An 18,054-nucleotide genomic window follows, 5' to 3' on the forward strand; every position below is an offset into this window, starting at 1 on the left:
CATTACACATCTACAGCGCATGTCTAATGAAAAAATTATTAAAGCAATATTAGCATTGCACTGGTACCACGTGCCTGAATATAAAATTATCACAGTAGCTTGTGAATTAAAGGAATAAGTGTGTATGTTTCAAATTAATTATTAGCATTGCACTGATACCACGTGCCTGAATATAAAATGATCACATTGGCTTGTGAATTAACGGAATAACTGTAATAAATGTGTATGGTTCAAATTAATTATGGTGCATAACAAGGCCATGCTTAAAGCAAATTATAACATAGACGTATAGCAACTACAATATTTAACTATATCGCCGAAAATTTAGAGTAAACCAATGTAAAAAAATTACAGGCGAAAATTTAGAGTAAACCAATTTTAAAAATTTACAATAAATAATGCCTCAGTATATTAAAATGTACCGTATATAAGCATTGAACGGGCAAAGTAATAACTGACATTATTAGATATCAGAGAAATATGCACAGAAATAGCATCCGCAAATGGCTTCATAATAAAAGACAGCGCTTAATGTACCGGTACGTGTTTGCGTGTGTGTAGTACCCGCCGTCATATCAAATTACAGATATACAAATGTATATACAAATTCTCTCTCTTGTATACTGAAATACATTCTGCTTCTTCTTCATATCATCATCATTATTGCAGTTAACAAATTCAGTTGTTTAAAAAATAATTCAGCATTGAACGTAGTGGAGTTTAATTTAAAATCCCATTATCCAAAAGCGTTAGCACTATTGATTTTCCAGCATATGCAGTGATCAATGTAATTAATATCGTCCTAATATTCATGCGTAGTGTTCTTCCATCATTCTGATTCGGATCCATTTGTTCATCGAAATAAAAACATTCGCTACTATTCCTATCTTTGACCTGATATCGTCTGCTCAGACAAAATTCGGTTCCGTTTGGATATTTTCCAATTTTAGAACCCTTTAATGTAGCGTCTTTGCAAGCCTCTAAGAATTTATCACAAAACTCTCTGCATACGGTTAGTTTTTGCCAGATATAAAACGTAGATTGCGCTGGATCACAAATATAACACATTAAATAATTGGTGTATCTCTGGCATTGCTCCGAAGCGCCTATAAGAGGTTGCATTGCACCAAATGTAGCTGCTATTTCAATCTGTCTACAGCAGCAATTACCTTGAAACCATGTACAGTTTTTCAGATTTGGTTGGTAATCCGGGGCTCTGTTGTTAAAGAAGGTGCAAAACGGTTTATCTTCTGGGCGTATAATCGGTTGTTCTTCTGGAACGACCACCACATCCACGCCATTACTAGGTGCTTTATTTGGTCCTTTGTTCAGCCTTTTTTCCGCAACACAAACGATGATAAAGATGTGAAATATTAGGATAAAAATTGCTCCAAATCGTACGACAGCTCCATTGCAGTAGGAAGCCATTTTGAATTCGCAGCAGCAAATCGATGATTAAATTAGCCGCGGGGTTGGCGCATAATAAATGTCGGATGTAGATAGTGAGCGCACGAGTGTGATGGCATTATCGACATATGCACATGGTTGACATTACCAGATATAGGGTTTCATAACATATGTTGATGATTCGGAAAAATGCATTTGGTAAAGGTATTTGTGTTATTCAACGGGCTGACACATCATGGTGATATTTTTATTATTTTGTGCTTAATATTTATTCAGACTAGCGAGCAAGCGCGCATGCGCAAATCGTTTTGTTTACCCACCATAACATATATTCAACATAATAACATATATTCAAATAAATTTATTATAATAACCAGTCAGGTAACATTAAATGCACATATATTTACAGTCATCATTAGAAGAATACGTGTTAACCTTAAGGTAACTAATTTAATTAAATTGACGAAAAATAATAATCAATGATGTAATGCCAAACTTAATTAATATCACAGTGCATTTATTAAAAATGCCTTGTAAAGAATAAATGAACAAAGAATACATAAATTAATAAATACCTTCATTAATAATAAATTAATAATAACTAACTGAAAATAAATAAATAAATAAATAAATAAATAAATAAATAAATAAATAAATAAATAAATAAATAAATAAATAAAATAAATAAATACATAAGTAAATAAATAAATAAATAAAATAAATAAATAAATACATAAGTAAAATGCCGTCAGTGTCTGATTAACCCTCTCCACGCGGGTGTCGAGTCGACTTCAGACGACAAATTTAAAAACAAATTAACAAAATTTCAGAACTGTAAATTTTGAAAAATGCATTGAAATGAGTACAAGCAAGCCTAGTATTGGTTAAGTGGTTCTTGAGATAGCTCTTGATATTTTGAGAAAATATCTCAAAACTTGGGACTTTTTATGCGGAAGGCAATGGCCAGCACGCAGAGCATTAAACAACTCTGTTAAAACAATGGTCCCTATTTAAACGTCAATGCTAAAGCTTATTGCGCCCGTATAGTAGTGTCAAGAGCGTGTATAAAATATTATCAGTCTGAATTCATGTTATAGATACGTACCTATTATGTCTTGAAATTGAGCCTTGTATAAATTGTGTATTTAAGAATGTCAATGTATATACATGTATTTTAAACGAAAGACACCCGGACTTTGGAAAAATAGCATTACTGTCAATATTGTTTCGCGAGAACACGAACCTGATGACATTTTTAGTTTTACCACCCGTCTTTAATGTGAAAACAGTGGAAATAAGAATAGATATAAAAAAAAAGTTGTATATATAATGTGTTAAAAAGTTTCTCAAGTCAAGATGAAATAATGATCCTGTTACTGCGTATATACAATACTGATAGTAATGTTGTTTTTCCAAATTCTGGATTACCACTGATAAAGATAATGAAGATATTGTTATTTAAATACGGTTTCATACGTCGTATTACCATGGTTATTATCATTAATATTGTTATTATTATTATTAATATTATTAATATTAATATTATTATTATTATTATTATTATTATTATTATTATTATTATTATTATTATTATTATTATCTCTCAGGTGGTGGAGGGGCTCCTTCGTTTACAATGAAGCCTCGTATAGAACAATCTGACGATGGCAGGAAGCTTACTTTCCACTGTGAACTCACGGGTAAGTTTGACTATGATTTGCTCCATTTGGATCTTGAACCTGTGTCATATACTGGGGTACCCAAAAAGGTGGTTTTGTTACATTTTGATGTGTAGCTTTGACTTCAAAACAGTATCGCTTGAGTATTCCTTCACTTATGAAGATTCAATTAGGTCTTAAATTGAGGCTAATTTATTCTATATTAGGCCTACTCATGTTTTTATCCTGTTTTAAAATCATTTTTAATTATTTTCTGTGATTCGTATCGTAAACCCCCATTAAAATTTGAATCTAGTAAAAAATGTCTAAATGAACTCCCAGACATCTAAACCAAGTAAATAAATACAGAAGGTCATTTAAAAGACTAATACTTGCTCAGAATGATTGTAAATGTGGAAAAAAGAGGTGGGGTTAAATCCCACCTACTTTGTGATAGTTTTTGCCCACATTCTCTCATTTTTAACCGATTTCCATAAAAAAAAAAAAAAGGTGTCAAAATGCTCAGGAGGATGAACCACTTCAAATGAGATGTGTAGGTAAAATGTTTGAAACATTTCATTTTTTTACTATGTAACACAAAGGTACCCCAGGTTGTGACACAGGACCTCAAGATTATGTTTGACTTTGCTCATAAAATATGGAATTGTTGACCATTATAATAATACAATATTTTATAAAGTATTTTGACATTCTTTAAAACAAAAAACAAACCAATTTAATCACCCAAATTACCATTTATCTATTTTCCTATTTTTGAAATAGAAAAAATAAAACATTATTTCATTGATGAATTTAATTCGTTTCACTTCACGTCAACCCTCCCTCCTCACTTTCTGGGATCAGTTCGGAAAAAAAATCAATTTTCATATATTTTGTGTTACATCAGACATTTTGAACCGCATTCTGAATACGAGGAGTATCCTTCTAATATCAAATAATTTTATATTAGAAGGATACTCCTCATATTCAAATAATTAATTGGCAATCAATACACATTTTATGACAAATTACATGTATTAGAGATTGAAGTAAAATGTCTAAATCTAATGACATACTTAAAGTGTGTGTAGCTGGGAGGAAAAGCCGACGATCATTTGAAAATGTTGACCTTTTGTATTGAAGGTACACATTTTTCCCCAAAAGACCTATACTTTTGAGGTCTTTTTGGAAAAAATGTATATCTTCAATACGAGAGTCAAAATTTTCAAATGATCGTTGGATTTTCTTCCCAGCTACATATACTTTAAGTAAATATCATTAGATTTATAAATGTTACTAAGGACTGTTAAATGTCAAAAATATCCATTTTTAATGATTTGCTATAAAATTTGTATTATATCGCAAATTTTAAATTTATAAATTATTTGATATGAGAAGGATCTTTTTCGTATTCAGAATGCAATTCAATATTGTGTGATGTGCTCTCAGGCCCCACAAAAAATACTGCGCAAAGGTGGCTGACAGACCCCGTATAAGTTTTTTTCGATGCTGAAAAAAAATGTATTAAAAAGACAACATGTAGGCTATCACTCTCATAGTTTTAAAACAAAAAGGGCCTCATCGATTTCGTCGAAGATGCTAAAAATCCCTCATAATTTAAAAAAAAAAAAAAATACTCTCTCGCCCTCACTTATCCAGCACGTGGGGACTTGAACCACATTTTAAATATATGCATGCCTTAAAAGGGGTGGGGTATAAACGTTTGGACAGTATTTATTGTGGGACATTAGATCACATCAGACATATCTAATTGCATTCTGAATGCGAAGAATGTCCTTCTGATATCAAATAATTTTGATTTTTTGAAATTCGCAATGTAATACACATTTTATGGCAAATGATTAAAAATTGATATTTTGATATTTAACAGTACTCGAAGTAAACTTTATAAATCTGATGATTTATACTTAAGGTGTATGTAGGTGGGATGAAAAGCCGACGATCAATTGAACATTTTGACCTTTCATATTGAAGATATGGTTTTTTTCCCCCAAAACATCAAAAAAAATTAGGTCTTTTATTTACTTTACTTACTGTTATATATCAAAAATGTGACAAATATCAAATTTTAATAATTTGTCATAAAATTTGTATTATATCGTGAATTGCAAAAATGAAAATTATTTGATATCAGAAAGACATTCTTCGTATTCAGAATGCGATTCGATATGTCTGATGTGCTCTCATGTCTCATAAAAAATACTCTCGAAACGCTCAAAACGCTCATTCCAGATCCCTTAAGAGTTGTGGTTTTAAAAATGCGTGTTTGGCTATTATTATTATTTATATGTGGTCTTCATTGTGTGTTTTTTTTTTGTAAGTTATGGAGACCCCATTTCATCAATGGTGTGGGACATGTTATCATCCCTATAATCAACATGTTTTTAAAATATGCAAATATATGCAACTTATTATGAAATAAAGACAATTTTCAAATATTGCACTTTGTAAACAAAGTCTTTGTTCCGTAAAATAGATATTATATGTTGACTGTCACTGTCTAAATAATTAATCAAAATGTAATAAAATCTTTTCAGTAAGTAAGTGTTTCAGCAAGGAATACAAAAAATTTATATACGCAGTTATACGTTATAAAACTCTTCCCATATAACAAATATATTTGATTCATTAAGGGCTCTGGTATGAACATTTCGACAGTATTTTTTGTAGGACATGAGAGAACATCAGACATATCGAATTGAATTCTGAATACGAGGAATGTCCTTCTGATATCAAATAATTTTGATTTTTTGAAATTTGCGATATAATACAAATTTTATGATATTTTTTAAATATTTGATATTTGATAGAATCGAACTAAAATCTAATGATTTAAAGCCTTAATGTACGATTTCCTTCAAATTTTAAATTTGTTATTTTATACTCAAAATGCTGAAATAATACTATAGTAGGCCTAATAGGGAGGGATGTTATTTGGCAAATTTTGACTTTTTAATGTGAGGACCCCTTAAAATATGGAGTTGACTGTACTGGTCAAACAATTATAATAAAAACCGGGTCTCTATTTAATTGGACAGACAGTAATCAATGTTATGTTCATTTCGCAGCTGACCCAAAGCCAGAGCTGACCTGGTTCAAAGGTGAAAAACAACTGTCACCGGGACCAAGGCATAAAATGATCACCAAGGCTTCAGAGGGTAAAGGTTTCTATACTGTTGACCTTAACATCACTGACGTCAGCACCACAGATGGCGGCAATTATAAGGTGGTTGCTAAGAACGAGCACGGAGAGGCAAAGTCTACAATAGAACTCAACTTTGAGGGTAAGTACATCAATTTGTAGTTCCAAAATGATAATAACATTAATATTCAAACGCAATTATTATTAACGTTATTAAATTTGATAATATCATAATAAACGTTCAATGAGATAAAGATGTTGTAGATACATTTGATAATACTAGTTATAAACATCTCAAAAAAAGTAACTAACCCCTCTTAAATAATGGCCATTATTCAAAAAGGGGCTATTGTATTACAAATCTGTAAAATGCGTTGGAAGCAGAAGCGCATTTTGACACCTCATTTGATACGATAGCCCAGAAAACAATAAAACACTAATCAATTTAAAGTACTGAGGTCCAGATTTGAAAGTTGCACTTACATGCAAATTTTTACAATATAAAAACACTCAGATATACTACACAGATTTCCTTCCATTGAATGCAAAATCAATACAATTTACTATAACTTTCAAAATCTTGGGTTACATTGATTTAAATGTACGCTGTGGCGTCAATATGTAGTCAATTGATGGTGTCCAAATGTGCAGAAATAAATTCTGCTTCCAACGCATTTTACAGATTTGTAATACAATCACCCGTTTTTGAATAATGGTCGTTATTTAAGGGGGTTAGTTACTTTTTTTGAGATGTTTAGATGAAAATAAAATGTGAATTCTCTACCGATTTGTTGAAGATGATGATAATGAATTTTCATTACCGATTCTGATGATGATGATAATGAGGATGATGATGTCGATAATCATGATGATGATGATGATGATGATGATGATGATGATGATGATGATGATGATGATAATGATGATGATGTCGATGATGATGATGATGTATTATCATTACCGAAGATAATGATACTCGTTTATGATGATGATGATGATGCTGATGATGCAGCTGCTGATGATGATGATGTATTTCCTTTATCAACTCTGATGATGTGTTTACTTTGCAATTCTCAGGTGGTGACGAGGAACCAATGGATACATCAGAGCCAGCCCCAACTCCAGCACCAGCGTGAGTTATTCTGCATGTTATTAGCCATGAAAATTAAAATACGATTTCGGTCAAATTTTATTTTGCTTATTCTGAGAAATAGAGTCAAGAAATATGAGATAATAATCCTAAATACTGCCTGAAAGGGCAGTGTGGGCCAAAAACAACTTTACCCAATTTCAGAGGGTGGTTGCTCGAATTGTAGAATAGCTATTCATGATATTGTTACATATTCTAAATGTATATCTTTCTAAAAGTATGTGAGGAAGAAATGAAAGCAAAAGAAGCTAAATTAACAAAATGGTGCTAGTTTTACGTCCGAGGGTCAAAAATGACTTGTCCACACGTAATTCAATGGGATGTGCCCGATTGCTAAGGCAATAGAAACAAATTAGTTCGATCTTTCGATCGAACATCGATGCTTGGTCGATCCTTATTATTTTTGAAATCAATTAATTTTCTATTGTTAAGGGGGTGCTACACCCATTGCATTTTTTTTGCATTTTTTTGCATTTTGTGAAGAAATGAGAAAAAGAAATTGGACAAAGTGGTATGCAAAATAAAGGGGCAAATCTTCTCGTTCAATTGGTGGCATCAGTATCAATGACGCGTACATGCTTCTAATGGTATAAGCCAAAAAGTGGTACATCACTGATGTTTTAAATTCACTTCATTTTGGAAAGCTTACTATCAACGGATTTCGTTAAAATTTTGGATATGTGTTGCTAACACATTAGGGAAATAATGTTGATATGTAAAATGGGAATAAGTGGTCCCTGATTTCTTTTATGACTTCACGAACTTGGTGCTCCACAACTATCAAAAAACGAACCGGTTAAAATGCTTCTATTTTCAATGTTGAGCTATATTTTGTATTTTGAACTTGCGACACTATTTCACTGAAACTTAATTAAGCCATAGGTAACAGGTTATCACAACCACACTACAGCAATGTTGAAAAAGATTTTGTCACCTATACCACCATATTAGGTAGTTTTCCGTAAGCTTCATTTTTGTGATTTTGGTAACTATTTTATATTTATTTGCCCAATCCATCTCAACTAGGCAATCTAAATTGTACTCACCATTTACATCCCAAGGTATTTTAGTATATCCACCTCACACATTTCCATTATATATCCAGTAACAGACAAAATATCAAAATTGATGCCTCATTATGACATGTATGATATCACAGACTATCACATGTATTCAGAATTGATGCCTGAATTTGACCTGAACCAATTGACCTATAACCTGACCTTTGATGACCTTATAGCCTTTTTTAATCTCTTTTCCTAACAACACATTATGGAAGATACATACATGGTGTAGTATTAAATTGTCTATGTGGAAGAGATTAGGCCTATTTAATTTATTCAGTGTTATAATCAGTGAGTACATTTCTATAGATAGTATAACAAAGGATTTAATGTATTCTATTCATGTATTCTACTTGGACATGTTCAATAGAATAAATTATGGTTTGTTATGACACACACATCTCAGTTACTAGGTTACAGTAAACAAAAAAATATATAGGGCTAAAATGATTTTCTAAAATATTTTAAAATCACTTTGTAGGTAGAGATATTTTATAAGTTTAGGACATGAGATGATGAACATATTTATGTAGTTCATAAATTTGCAAGAAAAAAAAGAAGAGGGGTACTGATGAAAATCAGGGTATTATTCCCCCTTAATTGTGATAAAATAGTCATTTGTGCCTGTAGTGATATTGACCAATATAAATTTAGAGTTAATTCTGATTAATTAGTTGATTAATTCATTAGTTCATTAATAACAAGCATCGAAGCAGCATCGACGGTCGATCCAAAGATCGAACAAATTTGTGTCTGGTGCCTAAGAGTAAGGCATACATATGCGTTAGGCATACATATACTTGGTAAACACGTTTGGGTTGTCTTTGAAAAGTGATGATTGTTTTGATGAAATACAATCGATTTTAATCCCCATTTACTTGTCATGTACTCGAACTTCACTCATGTCATTGACCAATAATTAGCATAAAAATTACACAGTTACAAAGGTTTCATCTGGCGTAATTCTTGAATTTTAAATAGGCCTTCGTGCATTTTGTGACTGCGTGGCTTATTTCGAAATAGGTTTGCAAGGTGTCAAGATAAGGCAATTCACAACACAACAGAGGTCTTTTCTGGCAGAGGTATACTTAAGAACAGAAAGCTTCGCGTGGACAAAGTTAATTTTGACCCTTTAATTTAAAACTAGCGTCACGTTTTTATTTTAATACATTTTTGAATAGTTTTTTCACCAAATACTCTTAAGAAGATGTTTTTTACGAATATGTGAAACAATTTGGAGCAGACTTTTCAATTTTGAGATATAAACCTTTTAAATTGGGTAAAGTTGTTTTTGGCCCACACTGTATAACAAAGCAAATATGGCTGATTCCAATTAAAGCCAATGGGACATGTGTAAAAGTTACAACCAATATGCCAACAAAATGAGGTCAAAAATAAATTTTGATTTACAAAGATCGTACATCGTGGTTCAAAGTTATTCATGCACATGTTAAGATATGTCTAGCATTAAAAATATTCATAAATCCTGATGCAGTGGCAATATAAATCCCCACGGTTGTTTGATGTATATATAATTGGCTTCATTATCTAAATGCAAACTATAGATGGCGCTATTTATCCTAAATCATATTTCTTTATTTGCAAGGGGCAGGTGATTAATATTGCCATTAAAACAGCTGGAATAGGTGAAACAAGCAACAAGGAAATTTTATAAACACATTTTAGCAAACACTAAAAGGAGTTGTTTGTATTAAAAGCTTAAAAGAGTAATTTCCAGTAACTAAATAGCGCCACCAATTTTGTCATTAATAGATACATTTTATATCCGAAAAAGCTATAAAAATGCTATAAAAGTGAATAATTTTGTAAAAGAGGGGAAATTAAAGTTGAGAATGACTCAAAAGCATCTGTATACATTAGCATGATATCACATTTAGCTGTTCAGGCCTAAAATTTGGTTGTACATGCTGTTTTGTTTGAAAAACTAATAAATGATCACATCAAATAACCGTGTGCATGCAGCTTTGAATGGGACGGGGAATGGGAGAAGTCAATCCCTTCAATAACGGTAAAATGAGTTATTTTATTTGAAATTCATACACCCCCTATGGAAGATATCAGAGGATGAATTAAGGACTTCCCATCATGCACTATAAAAGTGTTATTACTAGAGTTTCAACTGCCACTTTACTTTTCAAATCCCATTGAATTCTGTGCAAAACATGCTGTTGTAAAATTGTTTGTGTGTCATAAAATGTGAAATCGACTGGCATAAAACTGGTGTTTTTATTGTTGAAATAACTGTCCAAATTAAAATTTAACCACACACTTTTATGCAGTAGCAGAGCAGTGGTGTCATGTTTCCTCACACTGCTATGCTAGGTGCAAGGTTAACCCATGGGGTGTTGGGTAGTGCTTAAATCATCCTCTCGGAAGATATGACCTTAATCTTCCTCTCGGGGAGTTTTAATTTCAAATAGGGTTACCCTGAATGGGTGACTCCATTTGAAATCTACACCCTTGTGTGAGAGATTAAGGTTATGTCTTCTATAAGGGGTGTATGGATTTTTAACTGGAATAGCCACGGGAAATCACTTTAATGCCATGTTCTTCTTTTTCATTATCTTCTTTCAATCATCAATATTTTAATTTCTTTTTATTACAGAGCAAAGAAAGGTCCAGGTGCACCCAAATTCCTGGATAAACCATCAATGCGGCAAGCCGATGACGGCCATCGTGTCACCTTCGAATGTCAACTTACAGCTGAACCGGATCCGGAAGTGACATGGTACCGCAACACTGACATCATCAAGGATAAGGGACGTTGGCGAATCAAGCAAAGCAAGAAAGAGAAAGTGTTTACTCAGACGTTGATTATGGATCGTGTTACGCCAGATGATAGCGGGACGTACATCTGTTATGCAAAGAACAAGGCGGGCGATGACAAGGCGATTATCAATCTGAACTTTGATGGTAAATTTTTCTTTCTACTTATACATAATAGCAATATGAAAACACGTATTTATTGTTTTTGTTTAAACATAATGTTATTTTTAACATTACGATAGCTCCGCCTTCAACAAAGTGCGCGTTTTCACATCACAACTTTAATTCCACCTTAGAGTTTGTAGCTGTCACTGCATGAGGTGACAGCTATGTCAAGAACAGGACAGGCAATGGTAAGGCGATCACTCTTAACTTTGATTGTAAATGATTTTTCTACTGAAATAAAGTGACAATGTTTAAATCTTAAAAGCATATTTTAAGCAATGTGAAAGGAAGTCTGGAATCTCGTCAACATATAATAACAAGATATTAATTTGATCATCCACCGGTAAAAAAGTTGGTGAAATATAACATTCTTTAAGGCTTTGTAACGTAAATCAATCGTAACGTTATCTATCCCATTACAGTTCGGCAAGCTAGTACTGAAGGTGCACCCACCTTCATAGAGCAGCCCAACATCAAGCAGGAGGACGATGGTCATCGACTTGTTATGGAGGTCAAAGTTCTAGCAGATCCTGAGCCCGAGATCACATGGCATTTTAACAACTTGGAATTGCGCAATAAAATACCCTATAAGATACGTCAGAGTAAGCAGGTAAGGAATAACACGTATCCCATGAACCATTGCGCCAGGATACACTTTGATTTTATTTTTTGATTTTGAGAAAAAAAATACGCAACTGTATTGGACATTATTGGGGCTAGTATTGGATCCATGTGCTATGCATTGTGAGTAATGGATAGCGGATCAATATTCCATTTTAAACAAGTTTAAGATTGATAAGTCAAAATTAATCTTAAATGTTGGTATATGATTACTCTGTTTCGTTATAAACTCCTCAACAAAAGTTTGAAAGTTTTTTTTCAAGCACCTGTAGCTCAAATTATTCGTGACATGTTCATGCCGTGTTGCATATGAATGGATAGCTACTTTATTCCCCTTTATAATGACATCACATTTGAAACAATCACTTTTTTCACGGCTGAGTACACTTCCTGTGAATGTAGTGGGGTCTCAAACAGAATGTGCCAAAAAACCATACGCAACCACAACAGCCTGGCGCCTCCTCATGCTGCTCACAAGCCTTGTCACACATTGCTGTGGGATGGCATTCCATTCTTTAACCAGGATTCGTCACAGATCATTCACAGATCGTTCGGGCTGATTGCATGCCATTCCGGTTTTCCTACTCCCATATTCTGTAGGTAGTCGTTGATTACCCTAGCTCTGTGGGGGGGGGTGCATTGTCATCTTTGGGGGGTTGCATTAGGTCCCAGATTGCGAAAATAATGGAATTGGAGCTTGCTGCACAGAATAATGGTCAATGTGGCACATTCTGTTTGAGACCTCACTACATTGACAAGACGTGTACTCAGCCGTGACACAGGTGATTGTTTCAAATGTGGTGTCATTGTAAAGGGAATGAATTAGTAGTCCTTTGGTATACAACACGATATATGAACATGTTACGAATAATCTGAGATATAGGTGCTTGAAAAAACTTTCCAAACTTTTTGAATTGATAAAAGTATAAGATTGGTAAATAATGCCCAATTCAAAATATTTTAAGACATGCCATGCTTATACGGCCCAATATTTTTTCTCGATTTTGCCTCTTTATCTCTACATTGTAATAGTATAAAAGGCCTTTTTTATTCCCTTTTGTTAATTGTAGAAATAGGTTAAGTCGGTGGACATTGGTTCATTTTCATTTTTTTTCTTTTTATCATTTATTAAAGAGATATAATTATGAACCAATTAAGTCACATTGTTCATGAGACATCAATATGCGTCAAATCATTTTACGATACTAATTTGTATGTTGCTTATTTACTGCACATACCGTAAAAACTCGATAGTTAGCATATGTGCTTACTATTGAGCGCTTTTAACATATCCAAACATGAAGTGCCCCATCCAAAAAAGTGTAAAGGGGTTTGAGCAAATCATCGATACACATAGTTATATGTGACCCGTTACAGCAAAAGGTACCTTAAGTCGGGAGCTACATATGCCTTATTTTGCTAGTAACAAATGCATTCTAAACCAATCATTAATCCTATTGTTGTAGAGGATAATAAGCTTGTACCTGTCTATAGAACTGTTTGTTATACAGCTCTAGTCTTTATTTGATATGGCTAATCCCTGTTCAAGTGGCGTGAGTGGTGGGTTACAAAAGCATTGTATTGTATTTGTATAGGTATGTAGCCTAGCCACCCACTAACAATGAGAGGACATTCCTGAACCTCGTTGACATGTAGATGATTTGAAATGACCGCCACTTCAGATTGTCATTAATGTTTGATATTTTCTGCCAACATTGGGGAAAAAGAGACACTTGTAGCAGCCGACATAAGGTACCTTTCGCTGTAACGGGTCACATATACGAATAGTAAACCTGCAAATGCAACCCCATTTGCTCAGTTGGTAAAGCGCCGGACTATGCTAACTATCGAGTTTTTACGGTATTTTGATGGTAAAGTCATCTGACATGATTGCACTCACATTTTACTAATATCGTGAAAAGCCGTTCTTGAGATGCACGTACTCAGGTTTCGGAGTCATCTACTACATCTGTCACCAATATGGAACATCCATCCATCTAAAGACATCTATGACATCTTGAAAAACATCATTGAAAATAAAGTAAAACAAAAACAAATGACATGTACGTAAGTAATGGCGACGTTGTGTGACCCTTAGTGACCCAAATTCCACACCATATAGACCCAAAATATGTTTATACGTATTTATTTCTGATTTTAATGCTCTCGGATGCCGGGTCATGTTTGTAAGTCTTGTGATAACTGTATTTTTGTAACTCAGTGATGTTGAATGATTATGCGTTGTATCCCTCCCGTTATCAGGCTATTTAAGTTGAAATCCTTACACCTAATAGAGAAGATACGACCTATTCCTTCCGCACATGCCGTGCGAATATCACATTGGATTACTGAATGAATCAGCACGCCCTGTGTGGGAGATTAAGGTCATGTGTTCTACAGGGGGTGTATGTATTTCAACCGGAATGGCCTGTTTTGAATAGTTCAAATATTTTCTACCCATAGAATGAGATTGTAAAGCGACTCACCCTGTATTGTTTTCTGCTACTTGCAGTTGTTAAAAGCCAAATGAGCTATTCCATTTAGAATCCCCGTTACCCCTGTTCCACTGGTGGAGTATGCATTTCAAATGGAATGAACACCTAGTAGCTCCATTTGAAACTTACCCTCCCTCTGTAGTAGATTCAGGTTGAATCTTTCTCAGAGGGTGTATGAAATTCAAATGGGGCTGCCTAATGTGTTCATTCCATTTGAAATTCATTCTCCCCCTGTGGAAGATATTTACAAAATTTTCCACATAGGTAGTGTGGATTTTAAATGGAATAGCCAAATAGGCGCACGAAACATTTATGTGTTCAATGAATAATTATTTTTTTCCTTTGCAAATTGTGTATAATTTCTAATATAGGGAACCAAAGTTTACATCTGTGTACTGGAAGTAGCCAACATCACCCAGAAAGATCAAGGCAACTATAAAGTGGTGGCGGAAAACACCAAGGGCAAGGCGTCATCAACAATGGCTATTAAGTTCGAAGGTATGTGTATTACGTTGCAATGCCCTTAAACAAAGTTTGCATTTTCACTTCACGACTTGAGTTTCCCTAGAGGTTTATTATCAGTCACTGCGGTGACCAGGTTTATACCAAGCTGTTATATAACCATGCTGAGTATTGTGAGTTATTCAGTTCACATGTTGTACATGTTGAAAGGCAGCTGTGTACTCTCAGACATGCATGTAGTAAAAGTGCCATAACTTTGTAATTATTCACGCAAGACATATGAAAGTATACATTTTTATAAAGGCAATACATCAATGAATCTTAATATAAATACAGATTTGGTGTAAAAACAACAATTATGAAGAAAAATCACAAAAAGGTGAGTTTTTGGCAATTTTTGTTCGGTACATCATAACAAAAAACACTCTTTCCAAAAATTTTTGTTTTGTTTTTTTCTTAATCTTCAGACATCATTCCAAAAACGTTTTTTTTAGTTTTTTGATATTGGCCTTATTTTTTAGATATTGACCATATAAGGCATCAAAATGAACTTTTTAAAATTCACAAACGCCTATTTACACAAAATGATGCCTAAAATCGGAAATAGACCAAAATATAAAAAAATGAGAAAACCGTTTCTTAAGTCGATCATGCTTTTTATGATGAGCATAATTGCTTACCTATAGATGCTGTATTTATTGAGTTATCGTGTACCTAAATCGTCATTTTACCGAGAAAATGAACATTGAAATAAAGGCCGTTGAAGTTTAAAGAGGTCACATTTTGCACTTTGATCGAAGCTCACAGGAGAATGCGGCAGTTCTCGTTTTTCTACCTTACATTACGTAAACATCGGGTAAATCCACAGCCCCTTGAGAAGTTTGGGCGAAATCTATTCATATCTTGGTGTTTAAATCGGGGAAAGAACTTGAAAAATCACATTTTATCAGCTAAAACGGAGCCATTTGACCGCAAGGTTTTTATGAAATCAGTGCTTCCGTGGTGCTTCCATAAGATGCGCCGCGCATGCAGATAAGCGTTGCGTATGCGTAGCGAATCTGTGCGTTAACGAATTGCGCGTCTACAAAACGCGATGCGTTGTTGCGCGCGTATACCCCGATGGTACAACAAAGATTTTCTTTCCTTGTAAATTGCGGAAACGAGTGAAATAGTGAAATAAAATCCATAAAATAGAGCATTTGGAGTTAACAAATCTGGATTTTCTTTCCTTGTATTTATAAAAAACATAACAAAGTAAATACATTTCAAAAAAGCTCAATTACGCGAAAGAAACAATGTCTAGAGTACACAGCCGCGTTAAGTACATGTTGTACATGTTGTAACAAAGTTAAGTACATGTTGTAACAAAAAATATTATACAATTTGGAAAATAGTATCAGGCAAACATGTTACTTATTATTGATTGTATTGAGTTTGACTTTGTCGTCATGGTAATTTCTTAAACTACTACATAAGCTTTGTTTCAATAAAATTAATGGTCTACAAGCGATGATATGGCCAATTGTGTAAAGTAGTCCTAAAACAAATTTGTAATTTATAATTTTGAAATACATATAATATTATTTATTTACTAATGTTCAAAGTGAAAGAAAAACATGAAAAATCTTTAATTTTGTTCTGAAATCTTTGACGATAAGCATGAAAGGTTATTTTACACGGTACAAACTTATACGTGCGAACATATATTAACAAAAAGTGGTCCAACTTAGGCGATTAAGTAAAATCAAGCATATCGTTTGAACCTGAACTAGGAAAGAAACAAAGTGAAGTTTTTTTCTGTTAAGAGGCTGCTGATTCTACTGCATATCCCATTTACGCCTGGCCATGACCCCTTTTTTTTCTGAAAAGCAAAAATAATCATGAAAGTCAATTTTACGGAGAACCAGATCTAAACTAAGTGTGGCGTCTAAGTAAATTTAAAGGACAAAAAAAATAACCTCAAAATGTTATGTTTCTTTTAACAACAGTCAAAGACTACAAGAAGCCTCGTAATTTTACCCTGAGTCATCAAGTAGCGCCGATGCAGGTGGACTTTGTGACACCCATGGAATTTGAGTTTGGTCCTGAAGGTCCTATCAAAGTCGGTGGAGGGTTTCATATGCAGGAGGCCGAATTTATAGATACTGAGCGCGTGTCATCAGATGGTCTTGTAGATGGCAAAGTACCCTTTGATTTGCCAGATAGGGTAAGGAAACTTTTAATTTTTATTTCAATTTTAAAATGTATATATTAATTTTTGGACTTTGATTAAAATAGATTTGCATCATAGCTATGTGTCTCGTACTTGATTATCAGCAGATAATAATTTCTTTAACCTGTATGAAACTTTTGTTTATTTATTTTATTTCAGAAAGTCGAGGAAGGTGAACCAGCTACCATGAAATGCAAAGTGGCTGGGAAGATCAAAGATTTCAAGTGGTTCAAGTATGTATCTGTTTCGTATTCATACACTAATACCTATTCTAGAAAACTATTTTATTAAAAAATATTATCCTGCTTTTGCCAAACGAAACAATAAATCTTAGTTCTAAAAGTCAAAAGTCCAATTTGAGGATAATTGGCCAAAACATGCAATTTTACATGATTTCTTACAATTATTAGAGTCACAAAATTCAAAGACTTGGCACAAGTCTAAGTATTCAAAATTTGGAGTATAGGCAATGAATTTGGTCATGAATTTAGTTTTTCATGTCAGTTTGATAATCGATTATAACAGATATTATTAAATGCATTTTCCAACAATTAGAATGTAAAATCTAAAATTAGTCTTAGTACAAGTCTGCGGATTTGTTTGTCACAGTATAGTATACGAAAAACACCCTAAAAACGTATGTTTTTGGCCCTCATTTCCAAAAAGTGGCCAAATATTAAAACTCGACTTTGTTCGTCAATCATACAATAAAAAACAATTTGAAATATACATTTTATTAAGGAAGATGCCGCCTTTAATTTAACACCTCGTTTGTGAAAATGAACAACAAATTGTATATTTCAGATTTTTAATTTAATTTAATTTTATTTAATTTTATTTTATTTTATTTTATATTTCATTTCATTTCATTTC

At 33.3% G+C, this 18,054-nt stretch overlaps 1 pseudogene; it reads left to right on the forward strand.

Annotated features, from left to right (window-relative positions):
• The window catches only part of LOC140163065 (twitchin-like), a 213,033-nt pseudogene that overhangs the window by 49,578 nt on the left and 145,401 nt on the right, over nucleotides 1–18,054 (forward strand).

Source organism: Amphiura filiformis, chromosome 10 (assembly GCF_039555335.1).
Source record: "Amphiura filiformis chromosome 10, Afil_fr2py, whole genome shotgun sequence".
NCBI lineage: Eukaryota > Metazoa > Echinodermata > Ophiuroidea > Amphilepidida > Amphiuridae > Amphiura > Amphiura filiformis.